We start from the raw sequence: 13,340 nt of genomic DNA, 5'->3' as shown, positions 1-13,340 counted from the left end.
AAAACATACCACAATGACGTCTTAATCTTAAGATACATGGACTTAAAATTCAAAAATTTGACGGGGTCACTTAACACGACCCCATCATGAGATAAATCCCGCATGATTGCCATATAGTCATGTTCCGCGCAAAGTGCGTCATACGTAGTCGTATCAACTGGTGGAAATCCGAACAACTCGTTAATCCTTGCCTCTCCATAATTCACCCACTTTCCTCTCTCAAACACAGTCTACTCCTTGCCCTCTTTAGCGTTGGCATAGTATTTACGGACCAATGGAATAACCCCCGCTTTCGATTGAGCACAAAAAAAGTTCCAGTTTCTTTCTACTATCATATCATGAATATAACACCCTATCCCGGTGTCGGTAGACAAATGAAATCCCCTCTCGGGCCATAGCGTACGATTAATCTTAGAATGATCATATCGGTTCTTAGCCTCTTGGGAAACAAACTTACCCGCGATAATTGATGAAGAAGATGATGAAGAACCCACAACCCTAGCTCTTTTTGGTCCCATGAAATCCGAGTGAAAAGATAGAGCCGCTTGGAACGGATTGATCCCGAAAAATAAAATGAAGCTTGGAGTCGCGTAAAACCAGTTTGGTTGCTAAAGATCACAACTTGGAGTTCCTTGCTTCCAATTTACCTGCAAATTCTAGAGCTTAAGAGGTGAGGAGTCGAAATTTTTGGTGTGGGGTTTTAGGGTTTTAGCGAGAGGGAGAAATAAGAAAAGGGGAAATGGGAAGAAGAAAAGGTGATCTGTGTATTTTAATACGTAGATCTGTCGCGTCATGGCATGAAAATTTGCACGCCATGGCGTGACTTATTAATTTCCAAAAAATACAAACTAGGGGTTTTCACACCATGGCGCAATGAAATCACGCCATGGCGTGACATTATGGCCCAAAAATATTTAAAACAGTGAATTTCACGCCATGGCGGATGAATTATCCCGCCTAGGCATGCTCCGGGCCTTTGAAAATCCTCTAAAAAAATGGAAATAAAAACACACAAAACGGAAATAATAGGTTCAACTGAAATAACAAAACAAGGGATAAAGAAATAGTTCTCAATTTATAGTCTAGAGCTGGACTTTGTCAGATTTAGATTTATGCTATCTCTGATTGGAACACAGCTGTTCCAAATTTGGCTCAAAGTGCTCGCCCATGTAGTGCTTCAGGCGTTGAGCATTGATCGTGAACTTCTTATCTTGGGAATCTCTTAACACCACTGCACCGGATGGGTAGACGTTTTCAATAACAAAGGGTTCGGACCATCGCGATTTTAGCTTGCCCGGAAAAAACCTCAACCTTGAGATAAATAGTAGCACCACGTCACCCTCTTTGAACTCCCTTTGCATGATCCGCTTGTCATGACTCCTCTTCGTGCGTTCCTTGTAGGACAGCGCCAGATCATAAGCTTTATCACGGAATTCTTCCAGCTGGGCCAACTCTAATAGTCTTTTCTCACCTGCAGCCATAAAGTCAAAATTTAGTGATTTAATCGCCCAATATGCTTTATGCTTCAATTCTACAGGCAGGTGACATGATTTACCAAAAAGTAACCTATAAGGTGTAGTGCCTATAGGTGTCTTAAAAGCAGTACGATATGCCCATAGGGCTTCATCTAGCCTAACAGACCAATCTTTTCTACTTGTGCTCACCGTTTTTTCCAAAATTCTTTTTATTTCACGGTTTGACACTTCCACTTGCCCACTGGTCTGGGGATGGTACGGAGTAGAGATCTTGTGCGTGACACCATATTTTGCCAAAAGTTTTTCAAATAATTTGTTGCAAAAGTGTGTCCCACCGTCACTAATGATTGCTCGTGGTGTGCCAAAGCGATTAAAAATATTTTTCTTTAAAAATTTCAACACCACATGAGCATCATTAGTCGCACAAGCCTCTGCTTCGACCCATTTTGACACATAGTCAACCGCAACCAAAATATATTTTTTCAAGAAGGATGTGGGAAACGGTCCCATAAAATCTATGCCCCATACATCAAATACCTCGCACTCCATAATATTGTTTAAAGGAATTTCATTGCAATTAGAGATGTTACATGTGCGCTGACACCGATCACATACAACAACATATGCACGAGCATCCCTAAAAACAGTAGGCCAATAAAAACCAGATTCTAATACCTGTAAGAGTGGGTGCCCAGTGAGCCAACTGTGTGGCTATGGGCTTTGATGACTCTTTGTATAAACAATCTTTTGTTTAATATTATTTACACTTTTATGGCAATGACTTTATATTACTTCATATTGTTATATTGTGATATACTATTGTTGTTTTGATAAAGACCTTGAATATACTATAGTGTATGTAAGATGTGGTAGAACATGGAGATGTCTATCATGAAATACATCTTATAGTCACTGTATATTCTAAAAACCGTTCCTAATCGATTGAGCCGTCCGATAATAAGGATAAGGATCGCTCGAGTTTGAGACTAGCATTTGCGATGCGGAGTACCACATTTCATTGGTAGGGAACATGGAGATGTTCGAAGCATGCAAATGGATATTCATAGGATGAATAATCGAACTACCCTATCCGGACTTTCCAAGTGGTTATCACTTATCGAGTGGATAAAGTCCGCGGTTTTGGTTGTACACCATTAGTCCTTACGACTTGAAACATCATGGAGACTCTATATGCTAGTGCTGTGCTTTGACTCGTTTACCGACTCTATGGGGGTCATCAGGTGTCGAGATTGGGTACAGTTACGACACATATAGGAGTCAATGCATTGTTGTCAAGGATTCACCACATACTTGCGAGTGTGGATATCCTATGCGATCTGAGGAGATATTAGTGTGACAAATCTCTGGCCAGAGTACTTGATGTGATTTAAGAAATGGTTTCTTAGTAGCACATGCGATGTCACTAATTTGATCTTCAAGATGTATTGCATAGTTATCGAATCTTGAGCGACTCTCGATATACCAATGGTTGTTGATTCGATCGGGATATATGGATGAAGGGACCGTACTGTACGCTAACCAAAATCTACTGGTTCTTGTAGGCACTATCAGTGATACCTAGGGAATCATGGGCGATGTTGCTAGGCGCTTTACCATGATTCGTTGGGCAAGTCGGAAAGTGTTGTTCCGAGTCACAAGGAGTTGTGAGCCCACGGCTAGCTGTATCCCTGAACCATTGAGGGTCACACAGTGTAATGGAGTTTTAATCCCCGTTGAGATAGTTAAATTTAAAGAGTTAAATTTAATGAACTAAGGAGTTGGACTTCTTAAATAAGAGTAAGGGAGTAGGATTTCCTAAAATGACATAGGGATGGACATTTTTGGAAACCACTGAATTCGGATTCAGGAAAATTTATTTTGACTTTAAAATGTGCAGAAATGGTTTCTGTGCACATTGGTGAAATTGGTTCATCGATCGGAGTCACGATGAATTTTATATTAATTTCTGAACGTGCGGGCTTTGCTTGTCGGGCCCTAGCTTATGACTAATGGGCCCTAAGGTGTTAGTGGCCTGCATTATAAATAAGTTATTGCAGTACAGAAATTACACACAACAGGTCATAATTTTTGAGAGCAAAAATCGAAAACCCTAGTTCCTCTCAAAGATATTTCGGCCGCCCCCCCTTCACTCTGTCAGAGAAAATTCCGGTCTGTGATTTTGAATTGCAGTAAGGAATAACGAATCAGATTCGTTTATTCTCTTCGCAGAAAACTTCTGATAGATTTTCTAGTGCAATCTATCAGAGGGATTAAACCTCTGTTCGTGGACCTGATTGAAGGAGTTCATCGGTTCCAGGGAGAGACAACAAGAGCAGATAAAATCTGTTGGTGTCCAGTAATCTCGTTGCGAGATTGAAGGTAAAATTTAATAATTGTTATTTGAATTTTACACACACAATAATTTAATCGTTGAATGGTTGATACCCACACCATGGAATTGTTCCATGATAAAAATTTTAAACTTCCGCTGCACCGGGTATCAATCGTGATTGATCAGAGAGCCGCGTTTTCCAACAGTGGTATCAGAGCTAGGTTGCTCAGATCAAACGATTAAATTAATCGATTGTACAAAATTTTTGAATCTCGGTTTTTGGAAAACAAAATAAATATTTTTAAATAAAAAAAAAAAAATTTTTTTTTCCGGGGCAAAACCCGGGCAGCGATTGGATCGCTGCCCGGTGGGGCAGCAATTGTTGCTGCCCCGGGCGGCGCACGGCGCCGCCCAAAAGGGGCGCATGGCGCCGCCCAGGACGGCGACCGTCGCCGCCCAGTGCGCCGCCCAGCGCAGCGCTGGGCGCTGCGCAGGGCAACGCTCGGCGCTGCCCAGGGCGGCGCACGGCGCTGCCCAGGGCGGCGATAGTCGCTGCCCTAAGGGGGCAGCCGGGCTGCCCCCGGCCCGCTCCCCGGGTGCGGGCCGGCCCGGGAGTGTCCCGGGCGGCCCGCGGGAAAAATTTTATTTTTATTTAAAAATTAATTTTAATGTGTTGAAATTTTATTTTTGGTCCGGTCAAAAATTGTTTTTGATTGGTTCACGAGATTTCGGATCGAATTGTTCGAGTCCGTAAAATTTAAAATTGATTTTTGGATAAATTTGAATTTTTGGAAAATTTTAATATTTTATCCTTAAATTGAATTTTGAAATCAATTATTTTTGGTACAATTGATGATAAGATATGATCTTATGATATATTAAGTAAAATATGATTTTATTTGTAAAATTGGATTTTATAGATAAAATATGATTTTATTTGATATAGAGATAAAATATGATTTTATATGTGAAATGAGATTTTATATATAAAATATGATTTTATCTTGTTTAAATTTGAATTGCCACTGCATGTTATCCAATAAATTAATTTTGAATTAAATGTTATTGGATAAGGATGATCGATTGCCATGACCAATTTTGTAGGTGTATGTTAGGAATTTACATTTTGTTTTTATTGTTGGTTTTATTAATGGGCCTGGTTTATGGCCCGATATGAATGTCATATGTAATAAAAGTGGGCTTGGTTTATAGCCCGTTCCCACCCCTAAAAATGTATCCCCTACTTGTCATTGTTATTTATTGTAAATACATTAGATTTAGTGGGAGATCAAGATTTGAAGACGGTGGGCCCAGGAGACAATAAAGACTGAAGAAATGTAAATTGGAAGCACATGTAATAGGATTGCATTGCATACTGCATATTACCTAGGATTGGACTAAGACCCGTGATTGGCAACCACGGGTCAATTAGAAATGGAATCGATCATCCTATATAATATTTGATATTATGATTGTATGCATGTTTAGACATAAATTGCGTGAATCCGGCAAGCATGCAATAAAATGAATATGATGAGACAAATATTTTTATAATTAAAAATCCCTCATTTTAAATATGATTTAAAATTTATATCAAGATAAATAAAGGAAATTTAAATTTGTTTAAATGTTCCCACCTTCCATCAACGGTCAATGTATGTGATGCTACCCGCGGATACGGTCCGGCTCATATTATTGGGGGGGCCCGTCCGTCGGAAAGCTGTACATTGGATCGACAAATGTTGTAAGTTGGGTGGAACTCCCATGGGATCGGCTCATATTATTGGGGGATCCACATGGCGACCGTCCATCACAACTTAATATTGATGGGTCATCTTGACATGTCACTTTAAACGGCGTCATATTATTGGGCCCTTATTGGACATGAGGTAAAAACATGGGGGTTGCTTTGGAAGCAATTGGGCTCTACCTTTTGAGAATTATGGTTGGCTGATATTATTCGGGACCATAAGTTTGTCAATTGGACTCCATGTTCTCACTAAGGAAAAAGTTTCTCGTTTTCACTAGAGGGTGGTGAAATCGTTAAAATAGTGGGAGTGAGATTCATAAAATTAAATTCGCCTATTTTATGTCTTAGTAAATTGTTAAACAATCATTGATATATGTCTGTTTTTCTTTTCAGTATTTCATACAATGAATTCGCGAAATCCATTATTCTCGATCCTCGAACAAAACAAGTTGACTGGCGCCAACTATACGGAATGGTTTCGGAAGTTGAAGATTGTCTTAACTTCGGAGAAAATGCTCTACGTGTTAGAAAAAGCACCTCCGAAGGAAGCACCAGCTGACATAAGTCCGGAGGAATTGGCCAAACTTGATGCATGGTGTGACCATGACATCAAGACCAAATGCTATATGCAAGCCTCGATGTCTGATGAACTCCAGAGGCGATTTGAGGACACGGTGAATGCTGCTGACATTCATACGCAACTCAAGGAACTTTTTGGGGCTCAGTCGAGGGCTGAAAGGTTCGCTACTGTTAAGGAGTTGATGACGTGCCGCATGCGTGAAGGGACTTCGGTCCGTGATCATGGGGTACGAGTGATTTGGCTCATACAGAAGTTGGCGACCCTAGACTTGGTGTTGGAGCATGAACTCAATGTGGATTTATTGCTTCTGTCTCTTCCTTCTTCATTTGATGGATTTGTGATAAATTTTAATATGAACAAGATAGAGGCCACCCTTGAAGATGGTCAATATGCTCGTTACATATGAATCCACACTTAAGAAGGATAAGCCAGCTTTCTTGGTGGGCTCCTCATCTTCTGCTAAGAAGGGGCCAAGTATGAAGGGCAAGAAACGTTCTACCCCACCCAAGAAAGTCGAGCCCGAGAAGAAGCAAAAGACAAAGGCTTCAAACAATGGAAAATCCAAGGATGTTTGCCATTACTGCAAGAAGCCGGGTCATTGGAAGCGCAACTGCAAGGAATATCTTGAGCAGTTGGGAACTGCAAAGGGTATGTTCTATATTGAAATAAACATGTCACTTAATACAACTTCTTGGGTATTGGATACCGGATGTGGATCTCACATTTGCAATGATTTGCAGGTGATGACAAGAAGTCGCAGGCTTAGAATGGGTGAGACCCAGCTGAGGCTCGGGAATGGTTCCAGAGTTGAAGCTACGGCCATTGGAGATGTTTGTTTGACTTTGCAGAACGGTTTTAAATTATTGTTAAGAGATGTTTTATTTGTGCCAGATTTAATTAAAAACATTATTTCTATTTCTATGCTTGATAGAGATGGTTATTCTTGCAATTTTGTGAATGGGATTTGCAATATTTACAAGAATGAATGTTTAATTGGAAATGGACAACTTGAAAACAATCTATACAACTTAAAACTAAAAGACGTTCCAGTGAATTATGTTGATAAACCGGCGACAACAAACAAAAGAAAAATCGATAGTCAAAACCCGGCAAACCTTTGGCATGCTAGGCTAGGTCATATTTCCTCAAGGAGGATGAACAAGCTAGTGGGAGAGGGCATGTTTGATATGTCTGATATTAATTCTCTACCTACTTGTGAATCCTGCCTAAAAGGAAAAATGACTAAATCTCCTTTTAAGGGGAAACCTGAGCGTAGTCAGAATCTGTTGGATTTGATCCATACAGATGTTTGTGGTCCATTTAGAGTAGGGACTCAACATGGCCACACCTACTTCATTACCTTTACTGATGATTATTCAAGGTATGGGTATTTATATTTAATGAAATATAAGTCTGAAGCATTTGAAAAGTTCAAAGAATTCAAGGCTGAAGTAGAAAACAAGCTAGGTAAAAGTATTAAAGCACTTCGATCGGATCGAGGTGGAGAATACTTGAGTACCGAGTTTTTGGACTATCTGAAAGAGAATGGGATTCTCTCTCAGTGGACTCCTCCTATGACACCACAGCTTAATGGTGTATCGGAGCGTCGTAATCGAACTTTGTTGGACATGGTTCGATCTATGATGAGCTTCACTGAGCTTCCACCTTCGTTTTGGGGCTATGCGCTTGAAACGGCGGTATTGTTGTTGAACAACGTCCACACTAAAGCAGTGGACAAAACACCATACGAGTTATGGAATGGCAAAGCTCCTAAGTATTCGTACTTGAGGATTTGGGGATGTCCTGCTTACGTGAAGCGGACAGTGGGAGATAAGTTGGATAGTCGATCCAGCTTATGTTATTTTGTAGGGTATCCGAAGAATTCAATCGGATATTATTTCTATTATCCTGCTGAAACAAAGGTGTTTGTTTCTAGGAATGCCACCTTCTTGGAGAAGGAGTTCTTATTCGATAAGAAAGGCGAGATGATGGAACTCGAAGAAGTTCGAGAAGAACCCGAAATACAAAATAACGATCCTACACCTCAGGAACCATTGCTGGACACGCCTGCACCTAGAAGATCCGAAAGGACTTCTAGACCTCCAGTTCGATATGGTCTTCTTCTTGAAGGGATCAAGATGAACCCGACATTGGATGTGATCCAAGAAACTTCAAGGAAGCAATTTCTGATGCGGATTCGAATTTATGGCTTGAAGCTATGCAGTCAGAATTGGATTCGATGCATACAAACCAAGTTTGGTCTTTAGTAGATCCTCCCGATGGAATTGTTCCGATAGGGTGCAAATGGATCTACAAAAGAAAGCTTGGGCCTGATGGTAAGGTATTGACCTACAAGGCGCGATTGGTGGCTAAAGGTTATACTCAAAGGCAAGGAGTTGACTATGACGAAACCTTTTCACCAGTTGCAATGTTCAAGTCCATAAGAATCCTAATTGCCATAGCTGCATGGTATGACTATGAGATATGGCAAATGGATGTGAAGACTGCTTTTCTTAATGGAGACATTAAGGAGGAAATCTATATGAAGCAGCCTGAGGGGTACACATCCATGGGAAGCGAGCATAAGGTATGCAAGCTTCAGAGATCAATTTATGGTCTAAAACAAGCATCAAGAAGTTGGAACCAGAAATTTGATGAAACAATAAAAGATTTTGGTTTCATCAAGAACCCGGAGGAACCTTGCGTGTACAAGAAAGTAGTTAAGGATGCGGTGACATTCTTAGTACTTTATGTTGATGACATCCTACTCATTGGGAATGATGTAGGGATGTTGCAGTCAACAAAGATATGGTTATCAGGTAGATTTTCGATGAAGGATTTGGGAGAGGCATCCTACATTCTTGGGATACAGATCTATAGAGATAGGTCTAAGAGAATGATAGGACTCATTCAATCAACCTACATCGATACCATATTGAAACGGTTTTCAATGGATGGGTCCAAAAGAGGACATCTACCCATGTGTCATGGAGTTTCTCTATCCAAGTCTATGTGTCCCAAGACTGATGAAGAGATAGAGAATATGACACATGTACCATATGCGTCAGCTATAGGTAGTATCATGTATGGGATGATATCTACCAGACCGGATGTAGCATTTGCTCTGAGTGTCACGAGCAGATATCAGTCTAATCCTGGTCAAATGCATTGGAAAGCCGTGAAGGACATTCTTAAGTACTTGCGAAGGACTAAGAATATGTTCATGGTTTATGGAGGACGAGAACTCAAATTGGAAGGCTATACCGACTCTAGCTTCCAAAGTGATGTGGATGACTCGAAGTCAACCTCTGGATTTGTGTTCATGCTCAATGGCGGTGCTGTCTCTTGGAAGAGTTCCAAGCAGGACACCACAGCGGATTCCACCACTGAGGCTGAATACATTGCAGCATCAGCTGCTGCTAAAGAGGCCGTTTGGATGAGGAAGTTCGTCCAAGAGTTGGGCGTTATTCCTGAATTTGTTGGTCCAGTCCCGGTGTACTGTGACAACACGGGTGCCGTTGCTCAAGCAAAGGAACCAAGGTCTCATCAAAGATCCAAACACGTACTGAGGAAATACCACATAATCCGGGAGATTGTGGAAAGAGGAGACATCATTGTCGAACGAGTGGCCTCTGCAGACAATATCGCTGATCCGCTTACTAAGCCCTTGCCAGGACCATTGTTTGACAAACATCGCGAAGCAATGGGTCTACGTAGTATGACTAGTTGGCTATAGGGCAAGTGGGAGATTGTAAGAGTGGGTGCCCAGTGAGCCAACTGTGTGGCTATGGGCTTTGATGACTCTTTGTATAAACAATCTTTTGTTTAATATTATTTACACTTTTATGGCAATGACTTTATATTACTTCATATTGTTATATTGTGATATACTATTGTTGTTTTGATAAAGACCTTGAATATACTATAGTGTATGTAAGATGTGGTAGAACATGGAGATGTCTATCATGAAATACATCTTATAGTCACTGTATATTCTAAAAACCGTTCCTAGTCGATTGAGCCGTCCGATAATAAGGATAAGGATCGCTCGAGTTTGAGACTAGCATTTGCGATGCGGAGTACCACGTTTCATTGGTAGGGAACATGGAGATGTTCGAAGCATGCAAATGGATATTCATAGGATGAATAATCGAACTACCCTATCCGGACTTTCCAAGTGGTTATCACTTATCGAGTGGATAAAGTCCGCGGTTTTGGTTGTACACCATTAGTCCTTACGACTTGAAACATCATGGAGACTCTATATGCTAGTGCTGTGCTTTGACTCGTTTACCGACTCTATGGGGGTCATCAGGTGTCGAGATTGGGTACAGTTACGACACATATAGGAGTCAATGCATTGTTGTCAAGGATTCACCACATACTTGCGAGTGTGGATATCCTATGCGATCTGAGGAGATATTAGTGTGACAAATCTCTGGCCAGAGTACTTGATGTGATTTAAGAAATGGTTTCTTAGTAGCACATGCGATGTCACTAATTTGATCTTCAAGATGTATTGCATAGTTATCGAATCTTGAGCGACTCTCGATATACCAATGGTTGTTGATTCGATCGGGATATATGGATGAAGGGACCGTACTGTACGCTAACCAAAATCTACTGGTTCTTGTAGGCACTATCAGTGATACCTAGGGAATCATGGGGCGATGTTGCTAGGCGCTTTACCATGATTCGTTGGGCAAGTCGGAAAGTGTTGTTCCGAGTCACAAGGAGTTGTGAGCCCACGGCTAGCTGTATCCCTGAACCATTGAGGGTCACACAGTGTAATGGAGTTTTAATCCCCGTTGAGATAGTTAAATTTAAAGAGTTAAATTTAATGAACTAAGGAGTTGGACTTCTTAAATAAGAGTAAGGGAGTAGGATTTCCTAAAATGACATAGGGATGGACATTTTTGGAAACCACTGAATTCGGATTCAGGAAAATTTATTTTGACTTTAAAATGTGCAGAAATGGTTTCTGTGCACATTGGTGAAATTGGTTCATCGATCGGAGTCACGATGAATTTTATATTAATTTCTGAACGTGCGGGCTTTGCTTGTCGGGCCCTAGCTTATGACTAATGGGCCCTAAGGTGTTAGTGGCCTGCATTATAAATAAGTTATTGCAGTACAGAAATTACACACAACAGGTCATAATTTTTGAGAGCAAAAATCGAAAACCCTAGTTCCTCTCAAAGATATTTCGGCCGCCCCCCCTTCACTCTGTCAGAGAAAATTCCGGTCTGTGATTTTGAATTGCAGTAAGGAATAACGAATCAGATTCGTTTATTCTCTTCGCAGAAAACTTCTGATAGATTTTCTAGTGCAATCTATCAGAGGGATTAAACCTCTGTTCGTGGACCTGATTGAAGGAGTTCATCGGTTCCAGGGAGAGACAACAAGAGCAGATAAAATCTGTTGGTGTCCAGTAATCTCGTTGCGAGATTGAAGGTAAAATTTAATAATTGTTATTTGAATTTTACACACACAATAATTTAATCGTTGAATGGTTGATACCCACACCATGGAATTGTTCCATGATAAAAATTTTAAACTTCCGCTGCACCGGGTATCAATCGTGATTGATCTGACCGCCAGTTTTTTCAACAATACCTTTGCCGCTGTTTTTGTCGGTCCAAAGTGACCGCCTACCTCTTGATCGTGGCAGTGGCTCAAGATTGGTTGAATCTCTTCTTCCGGCACACATCTCCGTATCATGGAATCTGCACAGATCTTACACAAAAATGGTTCCTCCCAAAAATAATATTTCACAGTAGATAAAAATTTCTTTCGTTGGTGAAATGTCAAATTCGGTGGAAGCGTGCCTGTCACCAGATAATTAGCAAAATTCGCATAACATGGGCAATATTTTAATGAAAACAATTCTTCATCCAGAAACCAATCATCAATATCACCCTATTCTTTTTTCGTGTCCTCACTGACATACTCAAGCCTAGAAAGGTGATCCGCCACTACGTTTGTGAGACCTCAATTCTAAACAACTAATCTCGGATTAAACGACAATTAAGCATACAAGATCCAAGACTAAAAGCAAAGAAAGTTTTTTTTTAAAAAAAGGGTGGTGCGCTCGGTCTGCTAAAAATAGCAGACCGAGCGCGGGCGGAGCAAGCAAAGCTTCTGCCTCGCTCGGAAAGGGGGTGCGATCGGTCTGCGAAAAACTACAGACCGAGCGCCTCCTGCACAGAACACAGAACGTGCAGAAAAGCTCAATTCACCAAACTCAAAATCTTCAAAACCACATCTAATCAACATGCATAACTCACTCCAATCAACAAGCACAATCCAAACAAGATAATTCTAGTGTTATACAATCTCTAACTAGTAGAACATGCTTCCGTCTAGCTTATTCAATACAACACATAACGAGTACGAATCCAATCTAAGTTCGATTACAAAAATCAACTTCTAAAACGCCAAGGCCTCACTCTATCAACTCGACCACCTATCCATGCAATCTCTGACTCGGTCCTGCCCCACCTGTTGCAAAGCACACATACAAAGACATGACAACAACCGGATAAACCGGTGAGAATAACATTCCCAGTAAAAGAGACAAACATGCAATATCATTCAATAACAACTTCAAGTACTTGATGCACAACAACTTTCACATAATCTACAGAAAGTGAAATGAATGCATGACTTCAAAATCTCTAGATTATCTTCTCTGATAATCAAAATTCATCTAGTCTTTTCTTTCTTCAGGTGGGATCCCAAGGATAAAGTATCACAACGATCACACCGAACTCTCCTTTCGAGGTGAATGATGTATACTTCAATCCTCTAGACTCTGGAGCATTATAGAGAGATCAATATGCAATTTTAGTAAATCGCCTACAAAGCCACTCAACTATAATCCCATAACGTATAATTCAAAATGAAAACAATCGCTTCGCTCAATATGAATGCAAATGAGTTCTAATACATTCAATCAAAACTCAATTAGTTCACGTAAACATGCAAGTATGTGATTTCTTCGGAACAATCGAATCAAGTCGGATTCGAGTTAATCGTTCCATTCCAGTCTAAGTCATCTTATACCTTCTCAAACGTCGATGCTCCAACCTGGAAACAACAACAATATACTCATTCAAGATTCAATCAAACTTTCTAGTCGATAATAAGAAGATCGATACTATACCGGCTACAATATTCAAACTGCACGAAGCTGCAACCTCG

The sequence above is a fragment of the Henckelia pumila genome, chromosome 3 (assembly GCF_033568475.1).
Source record: "Henckelia pumila isolate YLH828 chromosome 3, ASM3356847v2, whole genome shotgun sequence".
NCBI lineage: Eukaryota > Viridiplantae > Streptophyta > Magnoliopsida > Lamiales > Gesneriaceae > Henckelia > Henckelia pumila.
The sequence above is the reverse complement of the archived record's forward strand: the minus strand, read 5'-3'. Positions refer to the sequence as shown.